Source organism: Bubalus bubalis, chromosome 24 (assembly GCF_019923935.1).
Source record: "Bubalus bubalis isolate 160015118507 breed Murrah chromosome 24, NDDB_SH_1, whole genome shotgun sequence".
Taxonomy (NCBI): Eukaryota; Metazoa; Chordata; class Mammalia; order Artiodactyla; family Bovidae; genus Bubalus; species Bubalus bubalis.
The window spans coordinates 33,070,899-33,078,355 of NC_059180.1; the positions used below are offsets into that span (position 1 = coordinate 33,070,899).

Sequence of the window (7,457 nt, forward strand, 5' to 3'; positions counted from 1 at the left end):
TAGAACACGTATTCCAACATTGCTGGGTGCAGTGTTATTCTATGTTGATGTCAACCAGTTCAAATTTCTTTGCTGTGTTGTCCATATTCTTCCAGCTATTAAGAGTGTTTTCAGAGTGGTCTACTACTGTTGTCAATTTGTCTATTTCTTTCAATTAAATCACTCGCTCCCCCTTCTTATAAAGTTTAAAGGTATGGGTACATAAGGATTGCATTTATTTTCTGTACTTTTGGTGGTGGATTGGTTTTCTTCATTACAAAATATCTCTCACTTGGGTTGCTTCTTGTTGAAATTCTACCTTAATATGTATTATCAATACTAAATAAAGCACAATTGTTATATTTTACATTTAAATTATCAAAATGAATCTAAGATAGGTTGTATAACTTTAAAAAAAGTTTAAACACACACACATACACAGTTCAGGAGCCAGTATTTAAATCAAGGATCTTGAGATTCAAAGAAATCTCCTATCACAAGTAAAAATCAGATACTATGATGTGACAAGGTTACTGTTAAGGGATATACAGTGATCAAGAAAATGACAAAACATGACCCACTTGTGTCAGGTCTTACAATGAGCATGAATATTATTACTACTCTAACTGTGGTCCACAGACCAGCAGCATTAACATCTAATAGGTGCAAGGAGAATTTTGCTTTTACTTAAAAATTTTCTTTATCAATGTAATAGCATAAAATTAAGCAGTATATAAAATGTTCACAGTGAAACAGCTGGTTGTCAACACTTACTCCCTATAGCAATCACTTTTAATATAACTTTTTTAAAAATTAATCTCAGTATTTTAAAATATGCTCACTTGTATTTCACTTGAGTTACAAATTTTTATTTGTATAGGACCACTATCATGGTCCTATACTTACAGATGAGAATTTACCTCTTTTCTATACCTATACACCTTTTTCATCACATATAATTAAATCAGTACTTGAGTTGTTACAAGCAAATAACCAGAGAATCATGATTGCATTATCTTCTTTGTATTTCCTTTTCCCTAAAGCTATCAAATTTTATCTCCAAATTTCCTACAAATTTAGCCTTCACTTTTTTCAAACTCATCAAAACTACCATATACCAACATTCTCCCTTATTCTCCACTCGCTTTTAGGTCATGTTTAAAGATCATTTCTTCAGCAAACATCTTTCCCTAAGAGAACTACTTCTTCATCTGAATTTCCCATTAGAAATATATATTTTAGTCATGATCTTTGTGGGCTGAGATGTGTCTTATTTTTAAATTCTCAGCGAGATGCTTTTCATGTAGAAGCTTTATTTAATGCTGCTACTTTTTCCTTAATAAAGAGGACAAGAACAGACCTCAGTAACTTTTGCAGTAACTATACCATAAGCAGCACTATACACCGTAGAACCTCAAACATATACTAATGGTACCACTTTTAACAGATACTATAATACCTCTACATAGTTTTCTATATACAAACCCCTTATACCCCTAGAAATTTAATGAGAAGTTCAAAATTTCACATTATATTCAATTATCTACCCAATTGAGAGAGTTATGGTTACTTCCCTCTAGATATGGCCTGACTACAAGCTTTCTGTCCTACTTAGATTGGTAAAGCTAAAAAGGGATACAAAGTTACCTGACTCTATAGTAATACATTTGAAAGGTATGGGTTGAGGTTAATTAAGTCTCAGAGAATAGAATAAGTATTTAAATGATGTAAGAATATGAGACAGAATAAGGTTATTTGTATTTTATATGTAATAATCTCATTCAACTTAATGAGAATACTCTTGTGCATTTAAAATCAAAGTATATTTTTATTTTTAACAACTATGTTATTTAAAATTTGATTACATCAAATGAAATACATCTGTACACATCCACTGTAACAGAACTACATGATATGCACAGGGAACAATGCAGGGATCATGCAATATTTTCAGACCAGAATTCAAGATTCTATGTAGCAAGTAAATACAGTAGAATTGAAGGTTGAGGTGAAGTACAAGAATCAATAAGGAAAGCAGAGCAGAAAATTCAAGATGTACCTAGATACACCAGTTCTTAAAGGATGCAAATCATTTCCAATAACACACTGTTCATGCATTTCTGTTGAGGCAGAAGTCAATCTTAGGATGTAGTCTGTAAAAATCTGCAGATAAGACTGAGAGTTAAGTAGATTAATTTGCTTATGGTCAGACTCAACATTCCCAAAATTGTATTGAAAGATGAACAAACTAAGACATACTTCACGAGAGCTGAATTCAGTGTAATTAGTCCTTCAGCCAGAAGCTTCATTTTTGTTTTTTCAATAGCTTTCCTGTGACATAAATTATCTTGAATGTTCTTCCCCATTTGTTTGGCAAATACTTATGTCGCCGATCATTTTACTGGCTATAAGTAAATATATGACAAAATCATCATGAAGAGAGTATTAAATCCCAATCTAGTATAATAGCCCGCTTAACTGGATTTCACATAATTCTTCTACTTTTTAACATTTTGTTTCTAATGAATTATTCTATACGATCATCTTTTCCTAGGTCTTGACCATACTCAAGTCTTTAGAGCAGTGAATACTAGCTCTTCACAAAAGAAGCAACACGTGCTGGCTTACAATGTTGGAAATTTCATCTTCAACATAGCAGTTTTCCAAGCACAGTGAGATTTTAGAGAGAAAAAGCAAAATAACTGCTTCCTCTGTACAGAACACATTCTTGAACTTTGCCAAAAAGGAGAAAGTAGGTGGGAGAGGGGCGTTTGGAGAAAGTAAGTAGGGGGGCGGGGGGTGGCGAGAAGCAGGATATGGTCTTTTTTTTTTTTTAATTTACTTAAAAATAAACTGTGTTAAAGAACCACGCCTGCTGGTACACGGCTTTCATCCTTCAATCACAGCATCCCTACATGGATGAGCTCCACAGGTGTACGTCACACGTCAGTGCTCCAGGTGCTTTAATTTAAAAAGGCATTTGGGCATCAAATGTTCTAGTGCCTTCGAACAACATACATCAAGGAAAGCCTCCCCGCCGCCAGGACAAGAACACAATTTCTGGCCCCTGGTTTCTTCAGATAAATTATAACTAAAACAACTCCTGGAAATGTGGCAACGGAATCCCAAAGATGGGGCGGGGGACTACATTTTCTCCGTCAGTTTCTAAAAGTAGTCCCGTCAGGCCCAAGCTTGTACTTACTCGCCGAGTACCAAACCCTGAGGGGACGTGCCTCTGCGACCCCGACTTGCACACGCGGCCGCCCGCCACTCCCGCTTCGCTAGCCGCCCACTCCGCTAGCCGCCCACTCCGACAGCGGGAGGAGACACGTCCTCTCGCCCTTCGCCGGCGTTTTCCCAGACAGGTCGGCGCTCTAGCGACTCCACAGACTCCTTGGAGTCAACCCCGCCACAACCGCCCGGCTCGCGCGGGGCTCCGAGGCTTCCGGGGACCGGCCCTCAGGGAGGCACGCGGCGCCGGAGAAACTGCCGTCCCGGCCAACCGCCGCTCGCGCGGGGCTCTCGCCCGGTTCCAACGTACCTAGAGCGGCGCCGCGCTGGCCGCTTCTGCACAAGCTCTACCTCTGGGGACTGCAACCGCCGAGCACAATGACGCTCTTCAGTAAAGCGGCCGAGGTAAGTCTCTCTGCGCCCACCTCCGACGGACTTCCGGCCAATGGCGGAGCGAACTTGCGGCAGCCCAGCCAATCAGAGACGACCTGGTGGAAGGGGCAGGTAAGTGGAAGTCGGCTGAGGGGTGCAGAGAGTTCGCCTTCAGGCAAGCGACTTTCTGTCAGCGTGTTGCGTCACTCGCGAGTCGCGCGACTAGCCTCCTGAGCCAGGCCTTGCATTTGAGTGACTGAAAGTTTTCCGAAAATCACTTTTTACAAAAACAGGCGGCTCGTCTGCAGGCATTTAAAGTTTTAAAATACTTAAATAAAATTCTGTAGATCTCGATTTCGGTTTTTTTGACAACTTAAATTTTGTGACACAGGCCAGTGGTCATATTTTCTTGCGTTGCCTAAACGGATTTGCCACACTAGGCCGCGTCAAACGTCAAGAGACCTACTCCGCTGCCGATAACCTCTTTTTTAGCGATTAAAGTGAATTATCTAATTAAGCACCCTCGATCTAGTTTAAGGCCTCCTCATCATGGAGGACAGAGCTGCTTATTTGTACTAGTAACTACTGGCTACGAGAAAAAAGAGCAAAAACTGGACGATCTGGAAATAGATTATTCATAGAAATAGGTACTGTAATCCAGTTGGTTCCCAAAAAATGTGATCCAGGGATCCCTGGAGGTCTATAAGGTCAAAGCTATTTTCTTAACAATAGGAAGATGTTATTGGCCTTTTTTATTCACATAATCTCAAGAAGTTAAATCGAATTTTCCAGAAGCTTCTAGAAGATTAACAAGTCTTTTGCTACAAGTTGAATGCAGAAACAGATATAAGAATCCAGCTGTTTTATGTCAAACACTAGGGAAACTGGGAAAAATGTAAAATATTGCCATCCTTTGCACAGGTTTTTTTTGCTTCATTAAATAATTTTTCTTCCGTTTTACTGAGATATAATTGACATACAGCCTTGTATAAATTTAAGGTGTACAGCATTACAATTTGACTTACCTAGAGAAATGATTACCACAATAAATTTAATGGACGTCTGTCATATATAAATACAAAATTAAAGAAATAGAAAAAGTTATCTGTGTGTGTGATTAGAACTCTTAGAATTTACTTTTTAAAAACTTCATGTATAGCTTGGTTTAGTTCAGTTCAGTCACTCAGTCCTGTCCAACTCTTTGCAACCCCATGCACTGGCGCACGCCAGGCTTCCCTGTCCATCACCAACTCCTGGAGCCTACTCAAACTCATGTCCATCACGAAGGTGATGCCATCCAACCCTCTCATCCTCTGTTGTCCCGTTCTCCTCCTGCCTTCAATCTTTCTCAGCATCAGGGTCTTTTCCAGTGAGTTGCTTCTTTGGATCAGGTGGCCAAAGTATTGGAGTTTCAGCTTCAGCATCAGTCCTTCCAATGAATATTCAGGGCTGATTTCCTTTAGGATTGACTGGTTTGATCTCCTTGCAGTCCAAGGGACTCTCAAGAGCCTTCTCCACACCACAGTTCAAAAGCATCAATTATTCGGTGTTCATCTTTCTTTATAGTCCAACTCGCACATCCATACATGACTACAGGAAAAACCATAGCTTTGATTAGATAGACCTCTGTTAGTAAAGTAATGTCCTTGCTTTTTAATACGCTGTCTATGTTGGTCATTGGGAGAAGGCAATGGCACCCCACTCCAGTACTCTTGCCTGGAAAATCCCATGGACGGAGGAGCCTGGTAGGCTGCAGTCCATGGGGTCGCTAGGAGTCAGACACGACTGAGCGACTTCACTTTCACTTTTCACTTTCATGCACTGGAGAAGGAAATGGCAACCCTGTCCAGTGTTCTTGCCTGGAGAATCCCAGGGACGGTGGAGCCTGGTGGGCTGCCGTCTATGGGGTCGCACAGAGTCGGACACGACTGACGCGACTTAGCAGCAGCAGCAGCAGCAGCAGCAGGTTGGTCATAGCTTTTCTTCCAAGGGGCAAGCGTCTTTTACTTTCATGGCTGCAGTCACCATCTGCAGTGATTTTGAAGCCCCCCAAAATAAAATCTCTCACTGTTTTCATTGTTTCTCCATCTATTTGCCATGAAGTGATGGGACCAGATGCCATGATCTTAGCTTTCTGAATGTTGAGTTTTAAGCCAACTTTTTCACTCTTCTCTTTCACTTTCATCAAGAGGCTCTTTAGTTCGTCTTCACTTTCTGCCATAAGAGTGGTGTCATCTGCATATCTGAGGTTATTGATATTTCTCCCAGCAGTTTTGATTCCAGCTTGTGCTTCATGCAGTCCGGCATTTCGCATGATGTACTCTGCATGTAAGTTAAATAAGCAGGGTGACAATATAAAGCCTTGATGTACTCCTTTCCGGGTTTGGAACATATAGCAGTGTTGTTTGTATTTAGCATGTTGTATGTTACATCCCTATGCTTATTTGTCTTATAACTGGAAGATTGTACCTTTTGACTTGGTTCATCTTATTCCTGCTGCTTCTCCACCCCTTTTCTTGCCTCCCCCATCCCACCCACAAATTTGATCTCTTGAGAAAATAGCAATTTTGAATATAGTTAAAGACTATATATAGAGTTGCTGAGAGAGAAGGGTGGTGTGAGAGAAGCATGAGACAAGTGAATTGGAACCGGATATGGAATTTAGAATGATTTCAGTCACATTACTGAAATCAGGGATGATTGTGGTAACATTATTACATCCTTATAGATGTCAACTGAAAAAAATGTACAACCTGAGAGTTGAGAAGTATGTTTTATTTGGGGCTTTACTGAGCATGTAAGCCTGGATACAGCCTCTCAGATAGCTCTGAGGGACTTTTCCAAAGAGGTAATGGAAGAGCCAAGATACATAGGAGTTTTTACAAAAAAACAAGTAATAATTTAGGCTTTGTGGGCTACCAGGTCTCTGTTATAATTACTCAGGTCAGCTCCTGTAGTGTGAAAGCAACCATAGGCAATATTTAATTGAATGAGCATGTCTGTGTCTCAATAAAACTTTATTTACAAAAACAGATAGTGGCTCTGATTTGGTCAGCAATCCATAGTTTGCAGAACCCCAACAGTCAACAACATGGCAGTGATTCACATTTATGTTTCTTTTAAACATTTTATAACTATAGCTTTTATATATAGATCTAAATCAATGTTGAGTTACTTCTTGTTGATGGTATAAGGTAGGATCAAGGTTCACTTCTTTGTTCATGCTATTTTTCTCATTTCAATAACATTTTTGAAAAGACTGTTCTTTTCCCTCTTTGAATTGCTTGACATATTTACCAAAAAGCAATTTAACCATGTACAAGTCTATTTCTGGACTCATTGTTTGTTTCTATTGATTTATATAATTATCCTCATGCCAATATCCCATAGTTTTGATTACTGTGGCTTTATAGTAGGCCTCTAATTTAGCGAGTATAAATCCTCCAACTTTGTTCTTCATTTTCAGAATTGTTTTGCCTATTCCAAGTCCTTCTCATTTCCATATAAATTATAGAATCCACTTGTCACTTTACATAAGAAAACCGCACTGATATTGATTTTGAGTGTATTGTATACATAGACAAGTATAGAGAATTGACATCTTAGCAATATCAAGTCTTCCAATCCATGAGCAATTAACATGTATATGTATAATTTTTATTAAAAATATTAGTGGTAATCTTCTGAGGGCTGAGATTATAGAATATTTTTGTTCTTTTTACTTCTCTGTCTCAAAAATATTATTTAAAAAATATTTAGTTAGACCAAAAAAAGATACTAATTTTGGTTATGCAACAACTCAATTTAATTTGAATGATTCAGAGACAAGTAACTATATTAGAAAAGGAGGATAATTGTTTCTGTCTTTCTAACTA

At 38.9% G+C, this 7,457-nt stretch overlaps 1 protein-coding gene across 10 annotated transcripts in view; it reads right to left on the reverse strand.

Annotated features, from left to right (window-relative positions):
• The window catches only part of ATF7IP2 (activating transcription factor 7 interacting protein 2), a 79,845-nt gene extending 76,193 nt beyond the window's left edge, over positions 1 to 3,652 (reverse strand). For 3 of the 10 annotated variants that reach the window (XM_045164239.1, XM_045164236.1, XM_045164230.1), the window contains exon 1: positions 3,521 to 3,652. The gene's annotated coding sequence lies outside the window, so the exon portion shown is untranslated. Of the gene's footprint in view, positions 1 to 2,038; positions 2,155 to 2,238; positions 2,385 to 3,181; positions 3,486 to 3,520 lie in introns of those variants that run through there. The other 7 variants (XM_045164232.1, XM_045164238.1, XM_045164234.1 and 4 more) reach the window with 7 other exon arrangements.
• Between the last annotated feature and the right edge of the window lie 3,805 nt (positions 3,653 to 7,457).